At 34.2% G+C, this 18,506-nt stretch overlaps 1 long non-coding RNA gene across 1 annotated transcript in view; it reads left to right on the forward strand.

Annotated features, from left to right (window-relative positions):
• The window catches only part of LOC117081230, a 446,427-nt gene extending 428,494 nt beyond the window's left edge, over window positions 1-17,933 (forward strand). Inside the window, exons 2-3 of the long non-coding RNA XR_004436139.1 lie at window positions 14,672-14,717; window positions 17,740-17,933. This is a non-coding gene — a long non-coding RNA (uncharacterized LOC117081230). The remainder of the gene's footprint in view (window positions 1-14,671; window positions 14,718-17,739) is intronic.
• Window positions 17,934-18,506: the final 573 nt, after the last annotated feature.

Consider the following 18,506-nt stretch of genomic DNA (forward strand, 5'->3'; position numbering starts at 1 on the left):
CATAAGTTAATTCTCCAAGTCCGTTTAATAATCTATGACCATGAAACAATAAAAAATTGAAAATAATTTTCTCAAGCAGAAACATCACATTAAAATGATAAGAGCATGTAAGTTTCTAAGCAGCATAAACAACACACATTTTGACATCTTCTTATCACTGAACTTAACTGAAATGACATGACATAATTTTCTATTTTCTGACTAAGTAAAAAATCAAATAATTGAATATAAATAGGTCCTATCATTGTGCTAGCTAGTTTTCTATATACCTTGGCAATATTATAATCTTAAAATCAGGATATGTGATCAGATAATTTCTAATTTATGAATGAATTTATATATATATATGGTCATAAATGTATAGAATTTAAATAACCTTATGCATTTAATAGAGTGGCTTAAATGAAAAGAATAAAATTCTAGAAATTTAAGAATTCAATGAAAGACAATACCTATGCTTGTCATTGTTTTTGTAGAATGATCTGCCAATGAATAAGTTGCAGCCTTTTGTTCAGTTTTATTTTAATTTTGTTAGGCAATGGGCCTTGAACCACTTCCCTTGGGAGACACAGCTTAAATAGATTCTTGCCATTAGAAGGTTTTCTTTAATGTGTTTCCTGCTGGCAAGTGGGCTCCCACTATCTTCTTAATCTGGGTCTCACTCACTGATGCCTAATAGTTAGAGGTGATTTTAAGAAAAGATAATTTAGTTGTGGTTAGAGGACAAAAGAAAAACTGCCAAATGGCACATTCAAAAGTAGTTCTCATGAAATTTTTAGAGCAGGCAATTCCAGCCACCATGCTCCATCAGGTTAATGGAAATGAGGCCCTGATGCATGGAGCAATGTTTTGAAACATGCACCATGGAGGTATTGACAATCTTTTCTTTAGCTATGACAGTAAGTCCAGCTACATTGTTATTTACATAATGCTGCTGATTGACACTCTATAATTATTTCTATATATAGGCCTTGCTTTTAAAAATATTAATGGGATCAATTTCTACTAGACTAACTTCTGTCTATAAAACCAGCCAGCCAGTCTGTCTCAAGCATTCATGCTCTTCCTGGAAGCTTCTTTATTTCTTTGAGGATCTCCCATAAATTGGAGCCATCCTTAGAACAAAAGGACAAATAAATACCATGATTAAAATTTCAAAGTAGCTGAGCACTTTCTGTAGGATAAACACATTTTTAATTGAGCTCAAATTTTTCTAGCAATGATCTGAGAAACATATGAATCAGTTTTTCTCCTTAAGGAAACAGATTCTCAGCACGTTTAGCAAGCATCCTCAGGAAAACACAGCCAGAGCATGGCAAAGCTGGGATATGGTTCTAAAGTCTGTATTTTTTCCATTAGTCACAGGATGTCTTTTTAATAATAAATTCTTATCTGGGGGCAGCAGAAAACACATACATGACAACTAGTTCTTCAATTATATTCTATATCAGGAAACAACCATCATAAAATAATCGTTTTCTTTAAGAATGCAATAGGAAGAATATCAGACACTGAAATTCTGTTAAGCTACTGGAATTTTGAGCTTTCTTTTCTAATCTCCGGTTTCTCATCTATAAGATAGAGAAAAATGCATACTTCCCAAAGTTGATATGAAGTAGATATGTGTAGTTGTTTATCCAGTGCTTGCCACACAAAATGACCTATAAATTTGAGATGTGGTCTATTCTAGTGGTTATTAACTGTAGCACTACTTGGATGTGAATCCTAGTTCTACTACGTATTAGCTGAATAATCTGTATGCACCTTACTTGGTCTGTGGTGAGAAACAATGTGTTTGTAAATGTAAAGTTCATAACAGAGCTCCTGGCCCATTTAAAGGGCTCAAACGGTTAGCTATTAGTAAATGATCACTGTTATTAAGTCTAAATGTTTTAAACCTACTCTTTCTCTCTGTTAAACATTTATATTTGTAATGGAGCTTCATATATTTTTAATATGGTCTAGGTATTTGTTTCACTTCTCTTTACTCTATTTCCTTTCAAAAGCTCGTCTGTTTTCTCACAGTAATCTGTTTTGTTTATCATCTGTGCAGACGGATTTTGAAGATCTTCGCTAACAGATCAAAGATAAAGAACTACTCTTGCTGGGCAGACAGCCTCAGCAGATAGACAGCATAAAACTTTAAGAACAGCGATGGAGTCTGTATTGTTTCATTTCTTCTCTCTCTTCTCAGCTAATTTCAGATGAGCTTTTTACTCTCCAAAAAATACATAATCTGCACTTGACAAATTCTCAAAAAGAGGAACCCACTCACTATATAACGTAAATTTCATATAAACTTGCTTCTGTTTATTTTTTTAAATGGAAGGAGAGGCAGAAAGAGGCTTTCTTTTTATCACCCCTCAAACTTCTCGACAGCATAAAAAAACCTCTCAAGACATTTTTCATCATTTGGCATGCTTCTACTTTCCTTTTCATTTCTTTGTATTGGCAGTTTCATCTGTGATACTTTGGCGAATTTTTGCAAAATAAAATACATTTTACCACCTTCATGTGAGACTGACATAAATTTTAATACTTACTTCTAGAGAGGAAAAATGTTTTTCTCTCTTTTTTTCTCATAATAATAGGAATAATTGGAAATTATTTTAATGTAACACATAAACCTCAATGTTAGCAAAGTCTAATTTTCTATAACATAGTACAAGCTCTCAATGTTGAGATCCTAATGGAAGCTACTGGCACAAATGTAGGGATCCTCTCCAAATTTATTGCTCCACTAAAGCCCTTGGAATTAGATTCCTACACTAATTAGAAGAAGCATCTGGGCAGGGTGTGGTGGCTCATGCCTGTAATCCTAGCACTTTGGGAGGCCAAGGTGGGTGGATCACTTGAGGTCAGGAGTTCCAGACCAGCCAGGCCAACATGGTAAAACCTCGTCTCTACTGGAAAAAAAAAAAAAAAAAAACGGATGTGGTGGCAGGTGCCTGTAATCCCAGCTATTCAGGAGGCTGAGTTAGGAATGCATGAACCCGAGAGGTGGAGGTTGCAGTGAGCCGATATCACACCACCTCACTCAAGTCTGCCAGCCTGGGCAACAATAGAGCTAGACTCTGTCTCAAAAAAAAAAAAAAAAAAAAAAAAAAGCATCTGTAGTAAAGCAAAATCTAAATCAAGGAAAAGGCACAGTCTAGAGTCAGTTTATATGAATCAAATTCTAATACTGTTTGAAGAAAGAAATTAAAGAGTTTTGCCACATTTGTATTATATTGTGGAATAAAATTCTTAGAATATTTTAAAATATCTGTCCATTTATAGTCAGGAAATGATTTTTTCACATAAAATTATAAATTTAAGTTTGCAATTCTGATTTTATCATATTTCTCTAAAGTAAAATCTCAAACTTGTTTATTTCCAGGCCATGTAGGTGAAATAAATTACATTTAAGAAGCAGCTAGTTAACTATGCTAACAGAAAAGCATCTTTTATTTTTTAACATGCACCATGTTAAAGCTAATCTGCAATGCACATAGATTCAATAATACAACAACAGCTGTTGTAAAAATACAGCTTAACATCAAAGTTATTGCACTCTTATTTGAATGTTTAAAACAAGTTGTAGTTTGGGAGGCAGAAATCAAATATGATTTATTTCATGTACTTTATAAAAGGTGCTTATTTCAGGAACTATTTGATAAAATTATACTTGTCACCTTGAGAAAAGGCTGGGATCCTTGAATTAATTACATTTTGTGCATTTATAGGACTCTCATATAAGATTCATCATGTTGAATATGTTTGCTGCTAGATGTCACTATAGTTTCAATGTTACTCAACCACAAAATAGTTTCTTTGACTGTAAGATGGGAGTTACTGAGTTGGTCGTCCATGTTGTCCAGCACATGTTTCACAATGGAAAAATCTTGAAAACTATTTCTATTACGAAAAAATCATAATACATGCTTAGAGTACACATTAGAGATGTAATTTCACTGAAGATTTCCTAATGGCATGCTTTGTGGTGTCGATTATCAGCATGACAGAAGGTTGTGGTGGTAATAGTGGAGAAAAACTCTACAGTTTTGTCTATATTTAGACTAGGTAAGAATCTCTCAAAATAATAAAAACAAATATGTTTTACCACTAGACGTACTTGTTTGGTTTTTAAAATACCACAATATGTTTGTTTATTTAATGTATTTCATTTACTTTCCTATGTATATAAAACGAAATATCTTTTTCTCCCAAACTATGTACCATTCCCTGTGGAACTTTCATAAGGTAATTACATTTGTTATTCTGACATTGTTACTAAAAGCTTTACCAGCTCCATCCAATTGGAAGCCAGCTATATTTCCACTCCTCAACTGAGTATCATGTGTTTAGCACTCTAGGGGATAAAAACAGAAATATTGGTGCAGTTGCCGATATTTATGAGGAAAAATTGGTTCTACAAAATAAAAGTTACGCATGTTTCAATACTGCCCAGTGACTTTTACCCAGTATCACTGAACTTCATTATCATGTTAAAGAATATATTACTTACTTAGAGGGTAATGAGAAGAGTCATTTTGAGTGCGTAGCATTGTCTTACAATAATGTAGCACATCATTAAACCAAAATAGAGTTTTTATTTAAAGAAAACAATTATGAATATCCATTGATGGCCTCCTGTGTGAACAAAAGGGAACATTGCATCATGATTCAAGAAAATACTGCAATTTAAGATAAAATGGTCATGATGAGTCATAATTTTCTTGGTGAGATCAAAAGCTCTCATTTATTTTAATTTATAGTACAGACCCTGTCAGGATTTTCTTTGACCTGTCACATGAAATACGTTATTAAGTATTTCATTCATGTAAAATAATGCAGAAATGGCATCTTCACAATTAAATGAGGTAATATGGCACATTAATAACCTAAAATGACAGCTCAGTATAATGTGAGTTGCTGTGTGGCTAGTTTCAGGGTGTGAACAGCTTCACAGGAAACACAACCCATGAATTGTAAGGGGATAAAATCCAAATATGTTAGAGAATTTGAATGTGTGGAGTGGAATATTCATTTTAAGTTTATTGGTCATAAGAGTGAGGTCTAGGGCTACTAGGAATCCTAGAGCAGTTACATATAGGGCTGAGAGTTTTAGGTGGGGTGATGTTGTCATCTGGTGAAGTGAAGTGGGAGAGATGCTATTGGTGATGAGGAATCCTGGAAGTAGGCTGCCGGTTGTGAGTAGGAAGGGTTATATCATTTTACTAAATTAAGCAGTTGTGAATTTGTAAGTGTTATTTCGTTTTTAATGAATTAGTTCTCTGAAAGCAACTGAATGAAATAGGTAAAATTACTTCAATATTTTCATTTTTAATTGAAGGTTTGACTTTCAAAACATATTTTCTAAGCCATTATGTTTAACAACACAAATATATAGATCACAAGGAAGCAAACTTACCTTCGTACCTAATTATTTTTAATAGTTATACATTAGAAATATTAAACAAGAAAGAATTTCCTTATTTGCTAAGGCCTAGGAAGATGTGTTCACAACACTTGTCTAAGGGATACAGAAATGCTTTTCAATCCTGCTCTGTGGAATAAGGAGGCTGACCAGAGAAAAAGGCCTAAGATTTGGATCCAGTTCACATGCTACAGAAAGGCAATATGTACCTGTCAATGCAAGTCCTCAGAAGACTCCATCCACTTGTACATGCAGTCCAGTGAATGACCTGAAATGTGACAGATCAGTGTGTCTACTTCTTGGTTTTCCAGAAGCTAGAAAAGCTCTGCATTTATGTTAACATAAAAACGAACTCATGAGACATAATGTATGGAATCACACTGTTAGCCTGGCCCATTCACAATTTCTACTTTGATAGTGATTTTCAAAGATATTTTATTTAGAAAGACTGTTTGTCTTAATTTACTCTAAAACACATAGATTTTAACCATATTCTAAAGCAGACTTACAATATTCATGTATTATTTTCCCCTGAGAAGAGTTTTGCCTTGGATACATTCACTATAAAAATAATTTAAAAAGTAGTTATTTAAAAAATTATTCCAGAATGACAGAGATACATTATTGCCTCTACTTTTAAGCTACCAAAAAGTAAATGGTGTTTATTGAGTTTAATATTATAACAAGTTATTTAAAACTATAATTACTTTTGAAATTGAACAAAACAAATGTGATGAATAACACATCAGTCATTCCATATTTTCAAACATTTTTAAAAACTAAAGTTCCTGTGGAACCAAAAATGAGCCTTCATTGCCAAGACAATCCTAAGCCAAAAGAACAAAGCTGGAGGCATCACACTACCTGATTTCAAACTATACTACAAGGCTACAGTAAGCAAAACAGCATGGTACTGGTACCAAAGCAGAGATACAGAACAATGAAACAGAACAGAGCCCTCAGTAATAATACCACACATCTACAATCATCTGACCTTTGATAAACCTCACAAAAATGAGAAATGGGGAAAGGATTCCCTATTTAATAAATGGTGCTGGGAAAACTGGCTAGCCATATGTAGAAAACTGAAACTGGATCCCTTCCTTACACCTTATACAAAAATCAATTCAAGATGGATTATAGACTTAAATGTTAGACCTAAAACCATAAAAACCCTAGAAGAAAACCTGGGCAGTACCATTCAAGACATAGGCATGGGCAAGGACTCATGACTAAACAACAAAAGCCAAAATAGACAAATGAGATCTAATTAAACTGAAGAGCTTCTGCACAGCAAAGGAAACCACCATCAGCATGAACAGGCAACCTACAGAATGAGAGAAAATTTTTCCAATGTATCCATCTGACAAAGGGCTAATATCAAGAACATACAAAGAACTTAAACAAATTTACAAGAAAAAAATCAACCCCATCAAAAAGTGGGCAAAGGACAGGAACAGACACTTCTCAAGACATTTATTCAGCCAACAGACACATGAAAAAATGCTCATCATCACTCGCTATCAGAGAAATGCAAATCAAAACCACAATGAGATACCATCTCATGCCAGTTAGAATGGCTGTCATTAAAAAGTCAAGAAACAACAGGTGCTGGAGAGTGAAGAAATAGGAACACTTTTACACTATTGATGGGACTGTAAACTAGTTAAACCATTGTGGAAGACAGTGTGGCGATTCCTCAAAGATCTAGAACTAGAAATATCATTTGACTCAGCCATCCCATTACTGGGTATATACTGAAAGGATTATAAATCATGCTGCTATAAAGACACATGCACACGTATGTTTATTGTGGCACTATTCACAATAGCAAAGACCAGGAACCAACCTAGATGTTCATCAATGATAGACTGGATTAAGAAAATGTGGCAAATATACACCTATGGAATACTATGCAGCCATAAAAAAGATGAATTAATGTCCTTTGTAGGGACATGGATGAAGCTGGAAACCATCATTCTGGGCAAACTATCACAAGGACAGAAAACCAAACACCGCATGTTCTCACTCATAGGTGACAATTGAACAATGAGAACACTTGGACACAGGAAAGTGGAACATCACACACCGGGGCCTGTTGTGGGGTGGGGGGAGGGGAGAGGAATAGCTTTAGGAGATATACCTAATGTAAATGATGAGTTAATGGGTGCAGCACACCAACATGGCACACGTATACACATGTAACAAACCTGCATGTTGTGCACATATACCCTAGAACTTAAAGTATAATAGTAATAATAAATTAGGCAGGGTGCAGTGGCTCACACCTATAATCCCAACACTTTGGGAGACCGAGGTGGGCGGATCACGAGGTCAGGAGTTCAAGACCAGCCTGAACAGCATGGTGAAACCCTGTCTCCACTAAAAAATACAAAAATTAGCTGAGCATGGTGGCACGTGCCTGTAATCCCAGCTACTCAGGAGGCTGAGGCGGGAGAATCGCTTGAACCCAGGACAGGAGGTCGCAGTGAGCCTGGTTTGCACCACTGCACTCCAGCCTGGAATATAGAGCGAGACTCCACCTCAAAATAAACAAATAAATAAATAAAAAGAATTTTCAGACAGAAAATTGGTAAACTGAGTTTCTATAACAATTACTTTTCTCTCCTTTCCCATTTCCTCCCATCTTATTTCAAATAAAAGACTATTTTTTAATAAGAACATTCATGTAAAGATTTATATGATTCTATTTGTTTATATTGTTAAGTCTAGTGATCAGGAATAATCTTGGTTGGAGAAAATATATCTCTGGCTGAACCACATTAGAGGAAGAATTACTTTGACTTAGATTAGCTACTAATACAGCTATTCAAAGTGCTTCTTTTTAAGAATCTTTAGCTGTCTTCAGATGATTTCTTTCTGGGTGTTAACATGGCAACTAAACTTGGTAGTTAAGGTGAGGACTCTGGAATATGGCAAATCTTTCTGGTTTTGACTCTATATGAACTGGAGCAAATTGTTTAACCTTTTGGGCTTTATTTTCCATGATGTGGAATAGAGTGGGATATTAGGGTAATTAGAGATCTATAAGCACGGAGGCTAGAGAAGGTAAGTGGATGGGGAAGTAGGCTGTTGAACTCTGAGAGCAAAATTTGGCAGTGAATCGTTGTTCAAAAAAAAGAAACAGAATTGAATAAATTTCAATGTGGTCCTATACAGGTTGACAAAAAAAAAAAAAAATCTGTTTGCCAAAGCATTGATTTCACTGATAATGTACAAAGTGCATAATGGAGATTCTTGGTCAAAAAAAAAAAAAAAAAAAAATCTAGAACAGCAGCAAAAAAATGTGACCTCAAATTGCATTCCTTTTAGAGATGTACTATATCAAACAGATGTGTCCTTAATCATACAGGTAACGAGCTATAATTACATTAATCAGATTCTATTGTTGAGTCTTTTGATGCCAGCACAACTCAGAAAACTTTAATTAAGTGATATGGATATATTGCATAATCTTTTCAAGAGAAATTTCATGTCTCAAATAAAACTTCAAGGTAATCCTATGTCAATAGTGAATATTCCAGTACTTATGATCCCCTGGATGTGATACTTTCTGATGCATCTGAACCTATTACAGACTGTTACTTCACAGATGACTTCTTAGTCTTCTTTTCTTGAAGTCTTTCTTTAAGATCATCCCTGAAGTTATTTCTTCCAAGGTCCTTACTTTATCCCATTCCCTTGCCCTGAGACTGGACAGGGTGCTCAAAATTAGTCAGAAATTGTAAATAGAGACATTTAGAAACATTCTAGAGAGTTGTGATTTTTAATGTTTTGATTTCTTTTTCATTTTGTCTTGAGGGCTCTCCGTCGTGAGGCACCATAAGCCAAGAGAGGCCCTCTCTGGGAGAACCCTGACAGAGGGAAAGTTAGGTTCAGGCATGTCAGTTAGGTGAGACACAATGAGGAGGTGAAACCAAAAGGCATGAACCAGAAAGCAATTTATTATTTACAGATCTCAGAGAGGTTAGTGGTGTCAATGGAGAGGTGAGGCATGAAAAGTCTGGAGGCAGCGTGGAGCTCAACCAGCAGACAGGGAGCAAGAGAGAAAGGACCTGTGGGACTATGCCTTTATTAAAGTCCATGAGCATTATATTTTAGGCTTTCCTACAAGAGGTGAGGACTGAGTAGTTTAAAAAACACATATGGAAGAGGAAACATTTTCACGACTCTGGTTTTATCATGGTCAGCAGCTGGGGAGTGTGCTGGATTTCAGGTCAGTGAGACAAGGAATGATGCTATCCCACAAACACACCCACATGGTAGGTAAGTTTTTACTAAGCTAAACATGACAGGATATGATTGTTTTAAACAATTTATGTCAGGACTAAAAATGGATGCTGAGGCAGCAACTGTATTAAGCAAATTTATAACAATAGTTTAAGCAGAAAAGAATTTATTGTTATCAACAGCTTATAGTATTTTTAGGAAGAGCTCACAGTTTTTTCAAGGAAGATTGGCAAAAAGGACTCTTAGCTAAACTGCCAGGAAAACAACCCAAATTGCAACTCAGTAAAGCCAAGGGAGCTGCTACCTCTACCAGGATTTGCAGACCCAAGAAACTGCTGCTGTGGCCACTAGCTCTAGAACAAGCCACCTCTGCCATAATTGGGTGGCTGCCAAATCAGGGTTAAGTGCTTTATTGAGAAGTGGTCACTCTGGAACTACACAGCTTGTTGATATATATTATCAAAATAGAAATTTCTGCACTCTGCCTCTCTCTCCAAATAATTTAGTACTTTTTGAGGCTTATATAAGCAATATTATTGGTGGATCCTAAATCATATATGGGATGCCAGTTATACAGTGGAGTAGAAAACTCAGCTTTTTAAAGTATGCTAATCTCTCTGTCTTTTCCACTGAGAACGGCATGCCAAAAAGTGGTGAACACAGAATCTGACATATGCCCCTTCATTGTGCCCACGAGGAATTTATGTGTAGCACTCACCCCCTGCAGAAGATAAGGATTATAGTATTATTGCAGCATGTCTGTGATTTTTAATCAGCTTATATCAACAGGGCCTAACTCACAGTACTGTTATAATCTCAAATAAATAAATACATAAAAATACTTCAGCACAGTGTAATCTACACTTTAAAAACTCTCAAATAACTGTTATCATAGCTTTACTTTCTTACTTGTATATCTACCTAGACTGCAGATTCCTTCAGAATAGTGACTATATCCTTATTTTATAACCTAGTGCCTATCAGAGCATCTAGCACATATTAGGTGAAAAATAAGTCTTGATTAAAATATTATAGGAGTACAAATAATCTTTTGTTGTGTTTCCTTAGAGACTGAGGCTGTGGAATACTAAGGGTGTGCATTGGTATTTATTAAAGATCCTTGACTTTTAAAAAATGAGGACAGTTTGCATAGATAATGAAATCAAATTATTCATTTTTATTTATTTGCAAATCAAGTAAAAATAAAATGGTTAGTAAGTATGCTTTTAAAAACATTAGATATATATTCACCATTATAGTAGACTCTTCTGTTGACTCACATATAACTTAATCAGCAATGTTAAAAAAATTTAAACATATTCATCACTATATTTATCTCTACATATTAGGGAGGATATTATTTCTTACAATAAGTGTAACATATGAGACATTCTGTTATTTATTACTCATAAACCAAATGAAACATAGATTGACTGGTAAGAGATGAGACCACAGGTGTTTAATTTATGAGATTCAGTGGCAAAAACTTTCAGATCTGAAGTTTGAAAATAAGCAAAACTATGTGTTCTTTTAAATATTTATTTTTACCAAGTATTTTAAATTTTTCGGAGTCATTACTTTTGTTCTGGGTTTTATCCTTTTGTAAATGATTTTGTTTGGGTAACTAAAATCACTCTAGCTTTTTCAAGTTGAAAGGGATGTTTGACCATCTACTGATTTCTCAACTCTGGGTGGCAGTCCCCTTTGTACAATTCTTGCAAGGTGGTTGCCCAATTTCTGCTGGACTATCTTAAAACATTCAGGATGGGAAACTTTTCACCTCACAGGGTAGCCTTGTTTCCTGCATTATAATCTCTATAAAACAATTTCTTTAAAAAATGGAAATCTGTTTTTCTCTGCCTCATACTTCTTGGTTTTATTTAAGTAAAAATAAAGACTTTAAAATACATTACTGATCTTGCAAATGGAACGTTTGTTTATTTTACATTTTTGAAAAAATCCTCAATTCTACCCAAATAGTTTTCCACCTTACGTTGATAAATTGTACACTAAATGCCTATTGAAAATTTATTCTTCACCTGATCCACTTCTTCCTGATCCGAGATTTCTATTCTCATATTTCAGGCAAGGGAATCATTTTCTTTCACTAAGAAGTTTTCCCCTTCAGTGCTTCTATCTGTGAGGTCTCTTTTAGGACTACCACAAATCTATAGATGAGCTCTCAACTGCAATATGGCTATACTTGTAAGAATTACATATTCTACTCTTAAACTACCTTGTGAAAAAATAGCATTTTTTTTTTTTTTAAATGAGCCAGCACCCCTTTGTCTCTGACTTAGCAGAGGCTGCCTCACAGGGCAGAGTCTTTTTTCACTTTCCACACCATACACAAGGCAGAGGTGGTAGCAGTGATCAAACATCAGAAGTGGTCTTCTAGGCAGATCAACATAAATTGTCCAAGCTAAGTAACAGAGAAGGTAAAAACTGTGAAAGCTACAAACACAGCCTCAGACAACTATCAAATAGTATCAAAAAGTCTTACCTTGGTGTCGGACTGTCAGAAGAGAGAAAAAGAGATAAGTGTGCAAAAAATAGGTGAGGAAATAATGATCCGAAACTGCAAATTTGAGGAAAAACAAGTTGGAAAATCCAACAAACTCAGTGAACTTAATAGGATAAATTCAAAAAATTTACACTCAGACACACTAAGTCAGATTATTGGAAACCAAAGATAAAAAAATTGCATCTTTGTGAAGCATCCAATATAAAAGTGGTACATATCATATAAAGAAACAAAGATTCAAATTACTTCAGATTATCCACCATGAGGATTGATGACAGTTGAACAACATTTAAATCACTGACAGAAAAGAAACATTATCTTATTCCTACATCTAACCAAAATATCTTTCTGGAATATAGCCAAAATAAAGATATTGTCAGATAAAATAACAGAACCAAACCTGGTTAGTAAAATAGGTAATTTTTTGCCACTTAAGTTTATTAAATTATATATGGCTGTTGAAAGCTAAAATTATAACACTTTCTGATGGGAGTTTCAATGTAAGCAGATGACACATCAAAAAGGTAAGAGGGTAAGGAACTGTTTTTAGTCATAAGAAGTGGTTTTGTATGTGTGTTGTAATCTCTAAAGCAGCAACTATATTTAAATGCAATTGACAAAATGGAATTCTAAAAAACATTAAAAAACAAGCAAAATTTAAAAAGGGAACACAGAGGAACAGAAATAAAAAGGAAGGGCCCACAAGAAAACCAATAATAAAATGGTAGACTTAAATCTAATCCATCAATAATATCAGAGGTAAGTCTAAGCATACCAAATATAAAGAAAAGCCATTTTAATTTTATGTTCTAAAATACCCTTTTGTCTACTATTTATAAGCAATATACTTGTAACATTGATTTAAAATAGTATAGTAAAGAAAATATCATGTCATTAGCCATTAAAAAAAAAAACTCAAGTGTCTTTAGTAATATCAAGCAAAGAAAATTTTAGAATGAAGAAATTATTAGGAACAAAGAGGAATATTACAAAGTGATGTCAATTCACTAAGAAAATATAATAATTCTAAATTTATATACAACTAAATACAATTCTGAAATATGTAAAGCAAAAGCTGATAGATTGTAAAGATCAATAGATAAATGTACAATTATATTTGAAGACTTCAACACTCACATATCTATAATCTATAGAATGAACAGAAAAAAAAAAGATAGCAAGGACGAATTATCTGACATTTCTGAAATACTCCACTCGGCAAAACAGAATACACATTAACACAAAGTGCACATAAAACATTCAGCAGGATAGACCACATTCTAGGTCATAAAATACACACTAATAAATATAAAATAATTGGATTTGTTCCAAATGTACTCTTTGATCATATGGAAATTAAACTAAAAATCAATAACAGGATGTCTGGAAAGTCCATACCTACTTGGAAATTAACACAGAACTAAATCCATATGTCAAAGAATATATCTCAAAGGAAACTAGAAAATATTTTGAAAATAGAAGAATAAATCAAAACTTATGAGATGCAGCTAAAATATAGAGATGGAAATGTATAGCAATACATGCTTATATTAGAAAAACAGGATATTAAATCAACAATTTAAGACATCACCTAAGGCACAAGAAGAGAAAGCTAGTGTCCAATCAAGCAGGAAGAAGGACATGAGAGAGATGAAAATAGGAATCACTAAAATTAATAGAAAATCAAAATAATAATTTATTAAGCCAAAAATATTTTTAAAGTAGCAGTAAAACTGATAAACCTCTTGACAGTTTCTCCAACAATAAAAGAAAGAAGACACATTGCCAACAAGAAGAATAATATTAATATAGATGGTAAAGGGATAATAACAAAATAGCTTGAATGACTATGCACATTGGCTCCACTACCCAGATGAAATGAGCCAATTCCTCTAAAGACGGAGACCACTAAAATTCAATAAAAAATAAGTTAATGTCTAAATCATTCTATATTTTTAGCATAAAGATTTTAGTTAAAAATACTTCAAACAAAACACTTTAAAAGAAAATGAATTTGCTGGAGAATTTTATCAAACATTTAAGGAATAATTAATGTCCGTTCTATATCATCTTTTATGATAGCAGAAGAAATACTTCCCTACTCATTTTATGAGGCCAGCATTACTCTGCTACCAAGACCAGAAAACAACAATGAATAAAAAGAAAACTACAGGCCAGTATCCCTCATATGTTAAATGAGTGTGAGCAACTTCAACACATATTATAAAATGGAATACTGCAATATATAAAGAGTATGATACACCATGGCCAAATAGTTTTACACCAGAATTCAATACTAATTCAACATTTGAAAACCAATCATTGGTTTCCACTATATTAGTAGACTAACTAAGGAAAAGCATGATCATATCAATAGCTGCAGAAAAAACATTTGACAAAATTCAGAATCCATTTATAATCTTAAAAATTGAAGAACACTATGAATAGAAGAGTATCTTTTTTTTTTTTTTTTTCAGATACTGTCATGCAGTGAAAGACTGAGCACTTTCCCCTGTGATCCAGGTATGTATGACTACTCTTGATCTCTCCTATTTATTATTGTGCTGCAAGTTCAAGGAAGTAAACTAAAGTAAAAAATAAATAAATAAAATGTATTCTAATTTTTAAGGGAAATAAACCACCCTAATTTGCAAATACGATGATTTTATAAGTAAAATACACCAATGAATACACTAAATAGCTTTAAGAGATCATAAGTAAGTTTAGAAAGGCCAAAAAACAAAAATCAATCATACACCAAAATTAAGAATTAGAAACCAGGACTTAGAAAAAAAGAAAAAAGGAATGCATTTCACAATATGCTTCCCATCCTAATAAAATAGTTAAGTACCAATCTAGCAAAATATTTGCAAAATATATATGGTGAAATCTACAAACACTGATGACAGAAACCAGAGAGAATGTAAATAAATGGAGAATAGTTTTACTTTGTTAAAAGACTGAAAGATACAGTAAGATCACTTCTCTCCAAAATGATGTATGGAGTTAATGGAATCCCCATCAAAATCTTAGCAGAATTCCTGGTAGATACATAAACTTTATTCCAAAAATTTGTATGTAAATCTCAAAAACTTGAATTGTCAAAACAATTGTTTAAATTAGAATAAAGTTGGAGTTATGTGATATTAAGTTATATTATGAAGCTACAGTAATGAAAACAGTGTAGTATTGACAAAATAAAACATGTAGACCTATTGAACAGTATACAGACCTTCAAATATGGTCGCCAACTGTTTTTGACAAATGTGCAAAGACACTTCAGTGGAGAAGAGCAAAATGTTCAACAAATGGTGCTGGAACAGTTAGACATTAACATACAAAAATAATGAACCTATAATAGCATATGCAAAAATTAACTTTAAGTGGTTCATGGATTTAACTGTATATGTAAAACACCGAAGAAAATATAGAAAAAGTTCTTTATGACATTGGTTAAGCAGATTATAAATGCAAAATCAAAGCGTCACCCAAAAAATAAAAAAGAAGACAAATTAGACTTGTCAAAATAAAAAAAAAAGTTCTATAAAGGACGTTATACAGAAAATAAGAAGTAAATCAAAAGTAGGCTGGGCACCGTGGCTCGTGCCTGTAATCCCAGTACTTTGGGAGGTCAAGGCTGATGGATCACCCGAGGTCAAGAGTTCATGACCAGGGTGGCCAACACGGTGAAACCTCGTGTCTACTAAAAACATAAAAATTAATTGAGCATAGTGGCACATGCCTGTAATACCAGCTACTCAGGAGGCTGAGGCTGGAGAATTCCTTGAACCTGGGAGATGGAGGTTGCAGTGAGCCAAGACTGCGCTCCTACACCCTAGCCCGGGTAACCACTTACTGAAGTGGTTACTATAAAAATATTGGCATTTGTCACATATGGATAACAGAGAAAACAACAACAAAAAGAGTTCTGACAACAGGGACTGTAAGAACGAAGGATAACTGAACAGCTCCTGCATTGCTTTACTAGAGGAATACAAATGCTACAGACACTAGAAAACTGTTTGACAGTTAATTACAAAGTTAAAAATAGAATTATCATATGTCTCAGTAATCACATTTATAACTATTTATTCTGGAGAATGCAAAACATATGTTCACACAAAACCTGAACATCTGGGGGTAATTTTCACCCAATGAGAGATTGTCTGGAAACATTTTTGGCTTTCCCAGCTGGAGAGGAGGGTGCTACCGGCATCTAGTGTGTACAAGACAGGGATCCTACTAAACATCCTATAGTGCACAAAACCTTTCCCCATAGCAAAGAGTTATCCAGCCCAAATTATCAATAATGCTGACTTTGAGAAACCCTGCTGTACATACAAGCTTGTAGCAGCATTAATTCTAACCCCTAAAAACTAGAAACAACATAAATGTCCCTTAATGACTAAATTGATAAATTTTGACATATACATATAATGAAATATTCTCTGAAAAAGAAGGAACAAACTGTTCCTACATGTGTAACAACTTGGATAAATATCAAATGTTTTATGCTAAGTGAAAGATGACAGACTCAAAATGTTATATACTGTATAATTCCATTCACATGATATACTGAAAAATGTAAAGCTTTAATGATAGTGAAACTTTTTGTGGTTTCCAGGGATTAGGACTTGAGGTTGAGTCTATCATGAAGAAATCCTTAGGAGTGCTAGACTTGTTCTGCCTTATGTTAGTGGTAGTGGTTACATGAATCTATGAGTGTTAAAACTCATGGGATTCTATACCAAAACAGAGACTTTTACTACAGATAACTTAAAAAAAAAAAAAGTCAGTTTAAAAATGCAATTCCTGAAATTCTGTTTTATTCTTAGAAATATTATATTAGCAGTTTCCCGTAAGCCCCCCATAGCTTCACAAAAGCTTTCATTCATTGTGATAGGATTGTTATATGCTAGATGCTTAACATACATTATCTAATTCCATCCCTGTGACACTGTAAGGAATATATAATTCTGATTTTACAAATGGACCAATAGTTATTTGTACATTACTAACTGGGAGTGGTAGAATCTAAATCATGCCAGTGAATTATAATTTAAGTGTTATATTCAGTTATTTTTCTGAGATACTAAACTTTAATTCTCAAAGGCTATATATCTACCTTTCTTTTAACTAAAAAGCACACGGAAAGAGAATAATGGTGAACATAGCATTTGCATTTTCTTCATTCTTCTGATTTTGATTCTATACTTGGTATTGTTTAAAATTTTTTCAAGTGTTCATCTTTTTATTTAAAAAACTCATATTATTATGACTATTGGGAAAAGCCTTAATTGATCAACAAATCATTGTTAACACATGATATGGTTTGGCTGTGTCCCCACTCAAATCTCAACTTGAAGTGTATCTCCCAGAATTCGCATGTGTTGTGGGAGGGACCCGGGGGAGGTAGTTGAATCATGGGGGTTGGGTTTTCCTCTGCTGTTCTCATGACAGTCAATAAGTCTCATGAGATCTGATAGATTTATCAGAGGTTTCTCCTTTTTCTTCTTCCTCATTTCTCTTGCTGCCACCATGTAAGAAGTGCCATTTGCCTCCTGCCATCATTCTGAGGCCTCCGCAGCCATGTGGAACTGTAAGTCCAATACAGCCTCTTTTTGTGCCCAGTTTTTGGTATATCTTTATCAGAAGTGTGGAAACAAACTAATACAGTAAATTGGTACCAGTAGTGTGGGGCATTGCTGAAAAGATACCTGAAAATTGGAAGTGACTTTGGAACTGTGTAATAGGCAGAGTTTGGTATAGTTTGGAGGGCTCAGAAGAAGACAGGAAAATGTGGTAAAGTTTGGAACCTCCTAGAGACTTGTTAGAGACTTGTTGAATGCCTTTGTCAAAAATGCTGATAGTGATATGAACCATAAGCTCCAGGCTGAGGTGGTCTCAGATGGACCCTAGAGATCTGTGGAACTTTGAACTTGAGAGAGATGATTTAGGATATCTGGTGGAAGAAATTTCTAAGCAGCAAGCCACTCAAAAGGTGAATTGGGTGCTGTTAAAAACATTCCATTTTAAAAGGGAAACAGATCATAAAAGTTCAGAAACTTTGCAGCCTGATGTAGTAGTAGAAAAAAAAAAAACCTATTTTTTTTTTAGGAGAAATTCATGCCAGCTGCAGAAATTTGCATAAGTAGCAATGAGCATGATGTTAATGCTCAAGACCGTGGGGAAAATGTCTCCAGGCCATGTCAGAGACCTTCATGGCAGCCCCAACCATCAAAGGCCTGGAGGCCCAGGAGGAAAAAGTGGTTTCGTAGGCTGAGCCCAGGGTTCCAAGCGATGTGCAGCCTA

This window comes from Trachypithecus francoisi, unplaced genomic scaffold (assembly GCF_009764315.1).
Source record: "Trachypithecus francoisi isolate TF-2019V2 unplaced genomic scaffold, Tfra_2.0 Lachesis_group8, whole genome shotgun sequence".
NCBI lineage: Eukaryota > Metazoa > Chordata > Mammalia > Primates > Cercopithecidae > Trachypithecus > Trachypithecus francoisi.